The sequence below is a fragment of the Lethenteron reissneri genome, chromosome 33, assembly GCF_015708825.2.
Source record: "Lethenteron reissneri isolate LAM-NWPU_2019-01 chromosome 33, ASM1570882v1, whole genome shotgun sequence".
NCBI classification, from domain to species: domain Eukaryota; kingdom Metazoa; phylum Chordata; class Hyperoartia; order Petromyzontiformes; family Petromyzontidae; genus Lethenteron; species Lethenteron reissneri.
In genome coordinates this window covers 12,615,108-12,628,848 of record NC_083811.1, presented here as the reverse complement: position 1 = coordinate 12,628,848, position 13,741 = coordinate 12,615,108, and the positions used below count along the sequence as shown (strand labels likewise).

General features: G+C 47.4%; 1 protein-coding gene across 2 annotated transcripts in view; it reads left to right on the top strand.

Moving 5' to 3' along the window:
• The first annotated feature begins 3,784 nt into the window (after positions 1 to 3,784).
• The window catches only part of LOC133350354 (alpha-1,3-mannosyl-glycoprotein 4-beta-N-acetylglucosaminyltransferase C-like), a 33,578-nt gene continuing 23,621 nt past the window's right edge, over positions 3,785 to 13,741 (top strand). Inside the window, exon 1 of one of the 2 annotated variants that reach the window (XM_061564647.1) lies at positions 3,785 to 4,077. The gene's annotated coding sequence lies outside the window, so the exon portion shown is untranslated. The remainder of the gene's footprint in view (positions 4,078 to 13,741) is intronic. The other variant, XM_061564650.1, reaches the window with a different exon arrangement.

The following is a 13,741-nucleotide window of genomic DNA, read 5'->3' as shown; positions in this document are numbered from 1 at the left end:
ACTAAGTAAATCTAGATTGAAAACTCACTTCTTTAGAACTGTTTTTGTTTAGTTTGTCCTTTCCCCCACACCTTCGATTAGCGCGGTTGGCTACATACTGTTTGCCACTTTGAAGAGAGTCAAACAGGGTATTCTTTCGAGTGGTCTGGTTGAAGTGTGGAGCAGTTAGTGCACTACCAACCTGAAGGCTCATGGCCAACACCAGTGACGATCATCTGAACCGGACCTGGGCCTCCCCTAGGTCAACTCGGCCTCAAATTAATACCTGGTGTGCCGTGTCTACATCGCCACTAGGGAGACAAAGGCTGTCGGGCGTGGTGCTGGCCACCCACCCCCTCATGTGCCGTGCCGGCCTTCATACGTGCTACTTTCTAACAGCACTTGCTCCTCCAGTCTGTTAAGGGTAAACGGGGAATCTTTGTCTGGCCTCCACCATAGGTAGAAGGAATGTTCACCACGGGTTCGGGACTCTTAATAGTAGATAAATATCTTCCCTACATTCGTTTGATAACATCTTCTCTACAAGGGAGTGGTGAGGCAGAACGATAAATTATGTATGCAGTCACCTGTGACACACCATGGCATTACACAAAACAGGTTTATCCTATCTTTACAACGTGCCGTTTTCTGCATACGTTGTACAGGAAAACAAGGGTAACGTTGTAGAATTACAACTTCACCTGTTATGAATTCAATGTATTCAAAATTATTAGCTGAATATATGAAGTGATGCAGATCGGAGACCGTAATAACTGGAGGCACTTTTATTTAACAAGCACCATCGGGATAATATACACCCTATGTGGGTGCACACTATTATAATTAAGACCATCTATTGTCGGTGGCACTACTTAGAGCAGTTGGTAGGCTGTCTGACTAACGGCGCCTAGGGCTTCCCGATGGGCCCCTTCTGTGACCTGTCCCCGAGATGTCCCCCTCTGGTATATATCGTGACCTGCTGACGCGAGTACTGCCGTACACCGCAGTTAGCCTTTACCGCCAGCAGCCAGCGCTATACCACTACATATAGATGCACACCATAGCGTCGAGGGATAATTATCCAGTTATAAATATACATACATTACTTAAAGTATTGGAGATGCTGCCATGGTGTTATGGTTAGCTTATTGGACTTGCATTCCTGAGGTCGTCCGTTTGATTCAATCTTCTGATATGGCAGTTGAAACAATGGGCACATTGCCTCTGTCCACTGATCAATATGCATGAGTACACTACAGTTGATCGGCAGGCCACGTGCGACGGGAAAGTGTGGGTACTCCCACGTCTTCAGCAATGTTTGGCCCAGTGTGGAAGAGTTGGCCAAACAAACCCACTTGACAGGCTCTCGAGTGAAGGACCTTCTGCTGGCAACAGCAACACTAACACCTTTACCTTAAGAATTGTCCACATCAGCTTTTGTCTCAAGAGTTCTGCGTGAGACTTCGAGCATTGTGCGCATCACTCTCCCAACGTGAGAGGTTTGGTATACAGTGAACATAGCGGCTCTCCTCCAGCTTTCTCCACTTCTGTTCTCACACCACCATTAGTCAATCTCACGCTACCCATTGGCTAAACTCCTCCCTTGGCTTGAGAGGTCTCGATTGTAATGCAATAAATCTCATGAGTTCTGTACTACCAGGTGCTTATTTAATTCGGAGTGCCCTAGAAATTGTCCAGTATCATCTCAGGTTATTCTGAGTAAAGTATCATGATAGTGTATTTGCAATCCCCAGTAATTTTAATTCCATAATATCCAAGCAACACACACCGAGGTGTTCCCTGTTGCATTGCTATACATTGTCTTCATCAGCAGCAGCCATGTCCATTCGGCTGCTGTATTTAAACCTCCCCAAGCCACCCCTAATATCTGAAAACGGATTGCATCACTCTATCTCCACGGTGGATGCCCTCTTGGTCACAGTCCGTTCCTTGGCTGCCACTTCATTATTATTGTTGACCATCGGCCATCATCAATTCTAGCGATACGTTCTGCCCAAGTGATGTCATTAACCTACGTATGCTCTCTAATCCGAGTGCTCCTGAATCTCAATGCAATTCCAAGCACTCTTTTTTTCTTTAGTTTTGTTAATATCATTGCTTCTGAACTACATGGTATAGCAGTATGGCCATTTAATAATTTATTTTTAAAATGACTTCCAGGAGCATTGTGCTAATTTGTACACTATAATGCGGTCCCTGGAATATTTTCATCGCCTTCCTTTGGAGTGCACTGTACTTCGAGGTCAAGGCTCATTTCCTGGGGTGATCGGGCTTTTGCCAGTGAAGTTCCCAGACCTTTGAACGCTTTGCCTTTGGTCATAAGACAATCAGAATCGTTCTAGTCTCTCTTTAAAAACTCACCTCTTTAAACTGGCCTTCACCCCCTAGTTATGGCCGCTTACCCTGTTTATTTTTTTTTGTTTTCCAAACACAGTGGTGCATTGGGAATCTACGGATGAAATGCGCCACAGTAAAAATCTAAATTATAATTATGGGAGTTCACACAAGGTGACCTTCGGGTCAGGGAATGTTTTCCTCACACAGGGCCAAGACACCCTGTCCTCACACCAGGCCTCCCCCTGTCGTCATCCTTCCCCGCTGTTCCTTCTCGAATCTCTCGAAGGTTGTCCAAGTTCTCCTGCTCCTTACCAATCCTGCCTCCCTCCTCCTGACGCACCCCCCTTAACCCGTGCTTCACTTTCCCAGTTGCTTTCCCCGTGCCCATCTCCCCCGTTGAGTCCCCACCCGCCCGGGTCATTGCCATGCCCCTCCACTCACAACTACCCAGCCGGCAACACGGGCTTATTTATTCATGGCGTCCTTCGGCGACCCTCGCAATAGGTATGCTAAATAAATTAACGTTTGAGCAACAATTGAAATGTTGCAAAATAAAAAAAAACATATAACTGCCTGTTATATTCGTAATTACGTAAAATGTAATGTCATACCAGTTTTTGTAAATGGATTTTCATTACAAAAACGGCCATTCTCTTTCCCTAACATAAATGAGAATTGCCCAGGTTATGGCCAGGTATATTTAAATTTACATCTCCATGGTTGACTCCCAACACTGTATTATAGGTACTGTAGTTTGAGGGGAAATAGTGGCATAGTGGTTAGCGCACCGCACTATGAACCTAGTTCCCTAAATAGATTTCCGGCCGTGACTTATCATCTAAACCAGTTCTGGTCCATTCTTCAGCCAGTATGGTGAAGTACCACTGCATTTTGAAAGGTGTGGGGAGACTTGTCTTGGATTGACATAGGACTAGACGCATAAACACGATTAACTTATTACTTCTAGGACAATGTATAAGTTTGAATCTCTCATTTAATTTCCACAATATAAAAAGGCGCCGTGTCCATTGCTCCTCTGCAGCAGAGAAGACATTCAATATTCACGGGCTCCCATCCAGTTAGCCATGAAGGCGTTCACGTTATCAACCGTGCCTATCCGTGCACGTGCGTTTGTGCACAATGCATCAATGAGTACACAGGAGTGAGTTACACGATTCCCCACGACTGCTCAACGCCCTGAGCAATCGGATACAGCCATTGTAGAGTACTGTATCCATGAATGTATCAGCATTAAAAGGCGTATATGTTAACGGTCATGCAAGAATGACTCCGGATGAGACATTGCGTGTCGAAACCGGTCCCGGAGTTATGTTTGAATTTAACAAATGCTGCAGAAATGATTATGCAATTCCCAGAAGTCCTTATCAACCGCAGTAATGCTCTCTCAGCAATGATGTGTGATTTGGGAAATGTGCGTATAATTCAAGGACACTGTACAACAACACCACCACAGCGGTGTCCCCTTACCAATTTTTTCCTTGGCTGTGTCATAGCCACACCTGCGCTGCAGGTTGGTTTTACGATGGTAGCAACCACGTGGATGACTGGCTTTCCACCCCTCTCCTGCCCGCCCTTCTTTGCACGGAGGGCACACGCGGTCAGGAAGGGAAAAAACTAGCCCTCGTCACACTTGCTGTGTGACGAGAGGAGGCGGGGGTGCAATTTAAGCAGCTCATGCCGAATAGTTCCTCACTCAAGACGTCGTTGTTAGCCGGCGAGGTAAGCGGTCATTCGTTTCGGCTGTCCGTTGTTCTCTTTTTAACGGGACGCGTATTGCCCGACTATATTCGTCTGAAGTTACTGCATGGAAGTAATATTTTTTGGGGTCCTGTACAACTTTTTCCAGCAGATGTGTATGGAACCCGTAAAATGTACTCGTGAATGAAACTCTAGACGCCGTTTAAAGCACGAATGAAAGCAGAGAGGGCTAACACCCGTTGGTGGTGTATGTCGCAGTTATATTGTGTACAGCAGGGGTCCCCAACCCCCGGGCCGCGGACAGCTACCGGTCCGTGGCCTGTTAGGACCAGGGCCGATCAGCAGCAGGTGACAGCGGTGAGTCGGCGCGTGGCCCACCCCAATTATTTTATTGACCACTTCCTTCCGCGCCTCTTTCCCATACTCTGGCACTTGTCTTAGTCACAGTTTTGGTGAGCCCACAAGCTCTAACCCCTAGCCAAAATGAGTAAAAAAACGAACGTTGCTGGAGAGCTTCTTTGAAAAGGGGGAAAGACCCAATGATGACCCCCCCGTCCGTGACAAAATTGTCTTCTACGAAACCGGTCCCTGGTGCCAAAAAGGTTGGGAACCTGTTTACTGTATTCGATTATTATACTGCCTTGGTATTTTACATTACATAATTGTACTGGTTTTTTTTTTCAGCTAAGTGTGAATTTTCCAGTTGTGGATGTTATCTTTGTGTAATGCGGGCGTAAATGGGCGGGGCGGATATGACGATCCGAGAGGGAGGAGTCAGGGTGACGTGGGGGAGAAGTTATAGCGGGGAGACAGGAAGCTATCTGGGGCAGTCGGGGGAGTGAAGGGTGGTGAACACGTTGGGTGGTCGCCGTGCCTCAGCCTGGTGGCTGAGGGGCTCATGACGGCGCCAGCCAGCGGGGTGGAAGAGAGAGTGGAGGATTGAGGTTGGAGATGGCGAGATAGCCACAGAGGCCACGAAGGGCTGAGGTAGGAAGTGGCGAGATAGCCACAGAGGCCACGAAGGGCTGAGGTAGGAAATGGTGAGATAGCCATAGAGGCCACGAAGGGCTGACGTTGGGAGGTGGCGAGATCGCCACGCACGGAGGAACAGGGAGCAGCGATGGAGCTGCTGTGGGGGCAGCCGGAGGGCTGCACCAAGAGCCTGCAGCGGAGCTGCAGGAGCGTGGAAGGCTACGGGAGCGAAGGCAGATGTGGGGCTGCCAGGGAGAGAGTCTCAGGAGGAGTGCCGTGTGGGAAGGAGAACGTGAACCCCAAATAAAGGACACGGAGTCAGCAAGAAGTGTCTGAGTCCTTTTATTACACTGGAGTCAGAAGTGAAACGGCATCTCAAAACAACTGAGAGAAAGAAGAAAAAAAAAAATATATTCCTGCTACATCATCCGACGACGACGACCTTCCTCAGACGGTGGACCTGCCTGCGATGGAAGAGGAGATCCGTGCTGGAACGAGTACGGGTCCGGGTGAGCAAGGTGTCGCCGCGTCGGTGGACCTGTCTGTGCCGGAGGACGCCAACTTACGATGGAGACAGATGGCGGCGCAGATGGGGACCTTTAAAATCGTGCTGGCGCAACTGTGTGAGTTCACCACGCCGAGGACGACGTCGGGGAGGCCCGGTGGTGATCCGCAGGCCTCTGCCTTTCCTGCGCTGCCAGCGCCATTGCCACGTGGCACGAAGACGCCATCTTGGGCGTGGCAGGGGAGAAACGGCGGGAAGCCGCCATCTTGTCTTCACCGCGGCGGGAGGACGCCGCCATCTTCAACATCGCGGCGGAGAGGCAGCCTTGCGCTGCCATCTGGAGGTGCCGCGGGGTGAGCAGCCTGCTGTGAGCTGCTGGTTTTCGAGGGGGTGCTGCGAGGAGAAGACGCCGATGCTGCAGCTGCTGGGGCGGGAGCTTCCCGTCCTGGCTCGGGTGCGTGACAACGGAGCCGTCAAGTCGCCGAACGAGTTCTGCGAGGCGTCTCAAGTTGCCACCCTGCCGTCCTCTTCTTGCTGCAGCCCGGGCGAGTCATAACGATACGCACCCGGCCTTAACACACACCTCACTCATCTTTCGAGGGCCGGGGGGCTATTTTGGTTTTCTCTTATGACTCGATTGTGCGGAGCGCGGTTCGGACTGTGTGTATGTGTGTGTAATAACGATGAACGCGCTATCTGCTTGTTGCTTGGTGTCAATATAAGTGTGTGCGTGTGTTGAGAATGGACGGAGAGTCTGCTGTATTTGCTGAGTGTCAAATTGTGTGTGTGCGCTGCTGCGTGGAGTTGTTATCTTGATGGTGAAGTTAATTATTAACTTGGGAGCGTCGGGTATCTTGCGCTGTATTATTTGTGGGTTACCTTGTGCGATGGGCTTAATTGGAAAAAAAAAATATCTTTTTTTTGGTGTATTGTGCTGCGAAGTGCTGTGTGCGATGCGATTGTTGCAAGAGAGAGAATAATTGTGTTGTTGCTGCAAAGTTACGACAGGATTAATGGTGTGTTGGTTGCCTGCAGATCTGCTTGCTATTGTGCTTAAATGTACGCGTGTGATCGCGATATGCTGATTGCATGTGCTGTTATACCGTTCTGTATGGTTATGGGGTGCGATGCAGTGGTTGACTATTGGAATTGAGATTGTTATTATATTGCGCGTACCTGTGGGAAATTGGTAACAAATTCGAGGGGGACCCAAATATTTGGTTGTATGGTTGTTGTGCACACGAGATTGCGTGTATATTATAGGGGTAATTGAGCTTTTTGAGAATGAGGGTGCGCGATGACGCCGTTGTGGGTGGCTTAGATGTTAATGCTAATGGGATCGTAAATTGGCGCCAAGTGCGTCGCGTATTCGGTTGATCGCATGCAACTACGAGTTGCTTGGCGAGTTGGGTTGTGTAACCAATGTGGTTGGTAAAATATTGGTTAAAAATTCCACGATATGACAGCTGTGCACAGCAAGCTGGGGCTGTGCGTCTATCGTTGGTGGGGTTGTTATAACGTGACGGGGGATGCGTCTTGTGACCCCCAGCTAAGGGAAGCTGGGGTGCACGAATGGAGAAAACTGGCCACGTGTTCGCACGTTGGGCCGCCATTTTGCGCGCACGCGGGGTATGGCGACGATGCGCTTTGCGGAAAGGGCCGCCATTTTGAGTGCGCGCGAGAGATTGCGCGAACGCGCTGGGCGAAAGGGGCCGCCATTTTGAGCGCGCGGGAAAAACCGCGGTGGGGCAAATATTCCATCTGTTATGCCTGCCATTGTTGATTGGGTGATGCACGAGTTGTGGTCACATCGGCCTATGGCTGATGGCTGACCTGACAGCCCGGAGGCGAAACCTCCATGGTATGTCTTAAACTAATGGGCCATGTGCTCATATGGCTCGGGGAGTCATGGTTCAGTTGTGCGGTGGCAGACTGAACCTGGTGTGCCGGGGGCTCACGGGATCTGGGTTAGGGTGTTATTGTCTCTATAAGAGAACATTGCCCCGTGGGGGGAGTACATGGGGTCTGGCATTGCTGGGGGATGAACCTTCCCTGGGCTATAAAGCATCGGACTATACGAGGCTGGTGTGTGTCCATCTCTGATGGGATAGTAAGGGAGGAGTATGGCCGAGTGCTGATCTTCCCCGAAATGGCACTAGCCGAGAGTATGGTAAATGGATGTTGCTGTGGGTTGACGACCACGGTGAGGGTTACGGCGAGTTAAACGTTACCGCTGGGGAGCGTGGCTCTCTCCACGCGAGGGTGTGCGATTAGGTGTTTTGTTGGGTTGCTGAGAGTGACCGTGGGTACATGCTGTGTACGTGCGATGTCTGTGCTGGTCCTCAAGGGAGGACTGCTGGTGGGCAAGAGCAGGAAATTTTGTTGTTGTTGTTGTTACGTGTAAATAATATTGTTGTTAAAATGTAAATACTGGGGCATCCATTGCGTTATTTTGGGTATTTATGGGGAGTTTTTTTAAGCGGGCTGGATTTACATCATCTCCACTACCCTGAGGCCGGGTGGCTGTCGTGTACGACATGCGGATGTGCGTTGTTGTGCTGTGCCTCAGGGGATTGGATTCTCCTTCTCGTCACAGATTCTTCAGCTCCCGTCGCACTGGGTGTTACCTGGTGTGCTAGCTGGATGAGGACTTGAAGGAGCAATTGAGCGCCGTTCGTCATTCTGCTCTACCACTTGCTCTTTGACGTTGGACTTGAGCCGAGCGGATGGAACAGCAACATGGACACGCACTAAAACATCACATTTCTGGGTTGTGCGCGTTGGCCGTTCTTGCGTGTCAGTTGCCGTTTTTGTTCATTGTGCCATTCTTATTCTTGTTGATGTTGCGCGGAGGACAGGCCGGTGTTCTGTTCCAGTTCCTGATACCTCCCCTTTCGTTGCTTGTGTTGTTGTTGTTATAATCTCCGTTGTGTCTGGGGGACTCCTGATTGTGATGCCTTCGCCCGCATTATTTTGTTCTGTTTCAGCCGAGGACGGCTGGGATTTTCTCTACGGGGGAGGGTAGTGTAATGCGGGCGTAAATGGGCGGGGCGGATATGACGATCCGAGAGGGAGGAGTCAGGGTGACGTGGGGGAGAAGTTATAGCGGGGAGACAGGAAGCTATCTGGGGCAGTCGGGGGAGTGAAGGGTGGTGAACACGTTGGGTGGTCGCCGTGCCTCAGCCTGGTGGCTGAGGGGCTCATGACGGCGCCAGCCAGCGGGGTGGAAGAGAGAGTGGAGGATTGAGGTTGGAGATGGCGAGATAGCCACAGAGGCCACGAAGGGCTGAGGTAGGAAGTGGCGAGATAGCCACAGAGGCCACGAAGGGCTGAGGTAGGAAATGGCGAGATAGCCATAGAGGCCACGAAGGGCTGACGTTGGGAGGTGGCGAGATCGCCACGCACGGAGGAACAGGGAGCAGCGATGGAGCTGCTGTGGGGGCAGCCGGAGGGCTGCACCAAGAACCTGCAGCGGAGCTGCAGGAGCGTGGAAGGCTACGGGAGCGAAGGCAGATGTGGGGCTGCCAGGGAGAGAGTCTCAGGAGGAGTGCCGTGTGGGAAGGAGAACGCGAACCCCAAATAAAGGACACGGAGTCAGCAAGAAGTGTCTGAGTCCTTTTATTACATTTGAATGCTCCCAGCCTGAAATTGTGGTTTCTCGAACTATATTTTAAGGCAAAATAATGGGAGGACTAAAATATGTAACTTATGCTTGGCTAGCCGGGAAAGTATCACGTTATACATTATGATGTCGACTTGTAGCGCACGCAACATGCTCACGAATGCGTATTCCTTATGCATTTGACTCATAAGAGTTACGCAGTATCAAGACAAAGAACGACTGAGTGTGCGAGGAGCATCAGGCAAGCGGGGAAATAAGTAGTCGTGTGGCGAGCCAACGGCAGCAATTGCCCAAGCTCTGCGGCTCTCTATATATATTTAGGTGTTATCGGCCAATTAATGAGTTTATTACACGTGGGAGGAAACCGGAACACCCGGAAAAAATCCATGCCTATTGAGGGGAAAACACTCTATCCCATACAGGTGGAACAGGTGGAGTCCACATTTTTTCTGGACTGTCTTCTAATAGCATGCCAGGGTTATTGCACCTCGACGCTCACGGGAATTCAGAGCGGGATTACTGGCATGCCCCACTACCGCCCTGGCAATTGGGAGCGATGTTGCAATGTGTGAACCAAATACTGTCGAGAAATATGCAAGGGCCGTGCAGTATTTTTCTGCATTGAAAGTAAACTGCAGAACCCACAGGAAAACCATTGCATAATAGGGAGAAAAAATACAATCTCCATACAGAAAGGCATCCGAGTCGGGAATCGAACCCAGGCCCTTGTTTATGTGTTTTCCCCAGTGCTGATGTTTGCCACTGCCAGATTGCCACCCTAATATACATCCCAATACTGTAAATGTGTCCTTACACTGTACTGTAATTATTAGGTTCCCATGGAAACGAATAAGACAATTAAATGTGGGTTATAAATAGTGGTAGCTCAGGGAGATTATGGCCATACATGTTATCAGCACTGAGCTCGCACCGCTAAGGTCCTGTGTTCAAATCCGGACAGTTACTTGTGATCAAACCACATCTCCAGTTGTAGGAAAATTCTAATTTCAGCTCATATCACGAGTGAGCACACGCAATAAGTCGTACTATAAACTGGTTATGTGTAGCTGTCTTAGCCCAACCCCAAGGAATACAATTTACAAACGCAGTAGTGTCAAAAATGCTCATTATGATGTGGTGACCCAAAGAAAGAATGAGCGGATCTTATTATTCCATCTCCATTGTGGTCATCCTCGTGTGGGTTCTTTCATTTGGCTGCAATTCAGTCACCAGTCTTGTCCATTGGCTATCTTCCCCGCTCGTGAAGTGCCCTTAACCCGCAGTCTTACCTTCAAAAGTGCAATGTCTAGAATTAGCATGTGTTATCTGATCCAAATGGTCCCCTATCTCAGTGTAATCACGATGATGCATATTCCCATGCTTTTGTTCAGATTTTGTTCCATTTGTTTTGTTTCCGTGTTTTTCTTTTCCATGTCATAGCAGGTAATATGCACTTTTATAATTTAACGTTACTCTTCAAAAACAAATATTTTTTTTATCCCAAAAGTACTCCATCCTGCTTTGCTTGATCTTATTTTTGATCCTGCAATAATTGCCATATGGATGCATTCTCTTTTGTATTTTACAGTTGTCTCCCACAAACAATTATTCTCTTTTTCAGCAAGCTTGTTGGACGAGACTTATTTTGGTGATGCGGTACTTTATTAATATTTAGCTCAGCTTGTAAGCCTTTTATTTTTTAAATGTCGTGTACTTCATTCCCGTCCGAGGTGACGAAACTGTCAGTGATCTGAAATGGTTAATACTCTCTCCAAGTATGTGTTTATGTCTCCAATAAATGTTTTGGGAATATGTCTTCGTATGTCACTGTGAATATCCTTGCATGGCCCTTGTTGCAATTTGTACACGGCTGTCAACTGCAATTCCTTATGTGTGACGGACACAATGAGGACTGTTCGTTCACACGTGATACGCCAGATGATTTATCGCGTCTCTTAACCAACGACATGCATATGCAAAGCACAACTCAGATACGGGTATTCCTATCTGCCATGGTTTAGGCGGATGCGGTTTAGAAGGGACAATGTGCGTTCGTGGAAGCTCGAACCCAGCAATTGTTTACGTTCGGTCTTTCACAAGGTGTGTGTTTGCGAGTTCTTTTGAACTCCATTCAGCTCTCTTGTATTTCTGTACAGGAACTATCCACTTCTTTTTGTGTCACGGGACACCACAATGCGATAGAAGCCAGCTGCACTTACAAATAATCGCGTCTCTTAAACAACAACATGCATTTGCAAAGCACACCGCACACACATGCAGTCAAATATAATGTACCCTCTCTCACCTCACCTTTCCCAACCCTGCTAGTGCTCACATTTTTGCGTGAAATTTTACCAATTTGTATCCCTAGGAGCTACTAATTGAGCCAATTTGTCAATCTTTAAGCAACGGCATTCACCAGAATTGACGGTCCTGGGATATTTCCAGTAAGCTATTCAATAACGTTCAAAACAACTCTGTCACAATGACACACAATTGTTCCCTGTTGTTAACATCACAGTTCTATATCTCTGCACTGTATCAATCAATAAGTTATATTTTATTGGCACCTCAACTATTTGTGCTTCTCCGCAACATTTCTCTCCACTGCCCGCACTTCTCAAACAACTTCTACGTTATTCGTCTTTCATATGGCTGATATAGATGCAGAGCAACAACCACAATCTCAAATGCAGGTGGTCAAGCCAGATGTATGGATGTATGTTGAATTTCTTTCGCACCATATGTAGCCAACCGTGTTAATCCAAGGTGCGGGGGAAGGACAAACTAAACATAAAAAGCAGGTTCAAAGAAAGCAGTTATAATAACTAATATAACTGCGTCAATAGCGGAGTGTATCGCTGTAATGTCGCCTTCGTATTCGTGGATCGGGCATTGCATCGTTAATGTTGTATGGTCTGTTCTGGATGACCACAGTTGCACACTACTTGAAAGTTTTGAAATTTCCGTTTGTGCATCGGTTATCCTTATCTGCCATGGTTTGTGCGGATGCGGTTTAGGGTGCACCTTCGTGGAAGATGGAACCCAGCAATTGTCTGTGATGGGTTTTCACAAGGTGTTTGTTTGCGAGTTTTTTTTTTAACTCCATTTAGGTATCTTGGATTTCTGTACAGAAACTATCTGCCTCTGTTTGTGTCACGGGGCACTACAATGTGATAGAAGCCAGCTGCACTTACAAAACATTTCCATCAAAAATTCCCATCAAGGTGTCTCACGAAATGTTTGGAGGAATCGGCTGATATACTGTAATCTGTGAATTTTAACGCGGAATATTATTTATCGCCCAAAAAATGTAAAATTTAATATGCAAAAACTCGCAGCTTCTAGGATTATTAGTGACAATAAACTGTCAACTTTGAACGTTTATTGTAATCTACCATAGTCTCTGTCTGACAGGTGCTAAATTAATGACTATAAAGTTACCATACATTGACTCCCTATGCTTTGGTCTTTCAGATTTCTACTATATTAAAGCTATTTAAAATTGGATCTATGTGATTGGTTGCATGACTCAGGAGGAAAATGTAAAAAAGAATGAACAATGATTCTGAGTTTTAATCCTGGTGGCGACTCATGATTAGGCTTTGAAATCTATTGAAAGCTAGTTGTCGGGGTCCAATTTTGTGAAATAATAATGCTACCTTGGTGTAATGGTTAGCACTCAGATTTTCAAATTCAGAGGTGAAAGTGTATCTATAATACAAACCTTTATAAAGCTTGGTTAAACAGCAGAACTCTTATCAAGTACTTAATGTGGGCTGTATAGAAACAATTACAAAATGTGTAATGTGACCAGCACCTTGCCTGGCTTCTTTGTCTATGGAGAAGTGTATAAACTGCACAGCGGATCCATTTCACGTTTGATCTGCCAAAATAGGCTCGTGCCAAGAGTAGATATCAATTGCATTTGATGTTCGCAATTAAACCAGGGTCAGTAATAATGCACCAATGGGCTCCTCCACGCGCAGAAACGATGATAAAGATCTCCCGTTGAGTATTAAGTAAGTGCTGTTTAGTACATACTCACTACTCTATTGCCAGCACAAGACATCAGCAGGTGTTGTGATGAGCATCACAACTTGCTGTCTGTTGTCTCTATCCCCAATGCTGAAGTTCGCACACTGCACTTGATTGGATGTGAATCATAGACACTGAATGAAACCGACGAAACTAGGAATAAGTAATGGTGGATCCTGTGCTGAATGCCAAGTGCTTCATATTTCCTCGAAAGAGAAAAATACCGATTCTGTGTTCGGGGAGTTGGAAACGTTAGGCTGATTTTGAGAGCAAAAAAATAAACAGAGCTACTTTCCTAGCACGAATGGGGTTGCAACAATCCCACAAAGGAGGATTACAAAACAGTGTTGACAACAGCACACACGTGTCAACCTTATTGGTCACCGCATGCCCCTTCTAAATTTCGACGTTCATCCTACAAAGTTCCATCACAAGGGAGAAACACCAACAAGAGACGAAACATTGTTTGTTGCCCGTATTAAAACGGCTGTACGTCGTACGGACCTGAAAACTCAATTTCCCTGTACAATAACAGGGGTAAACCGCAT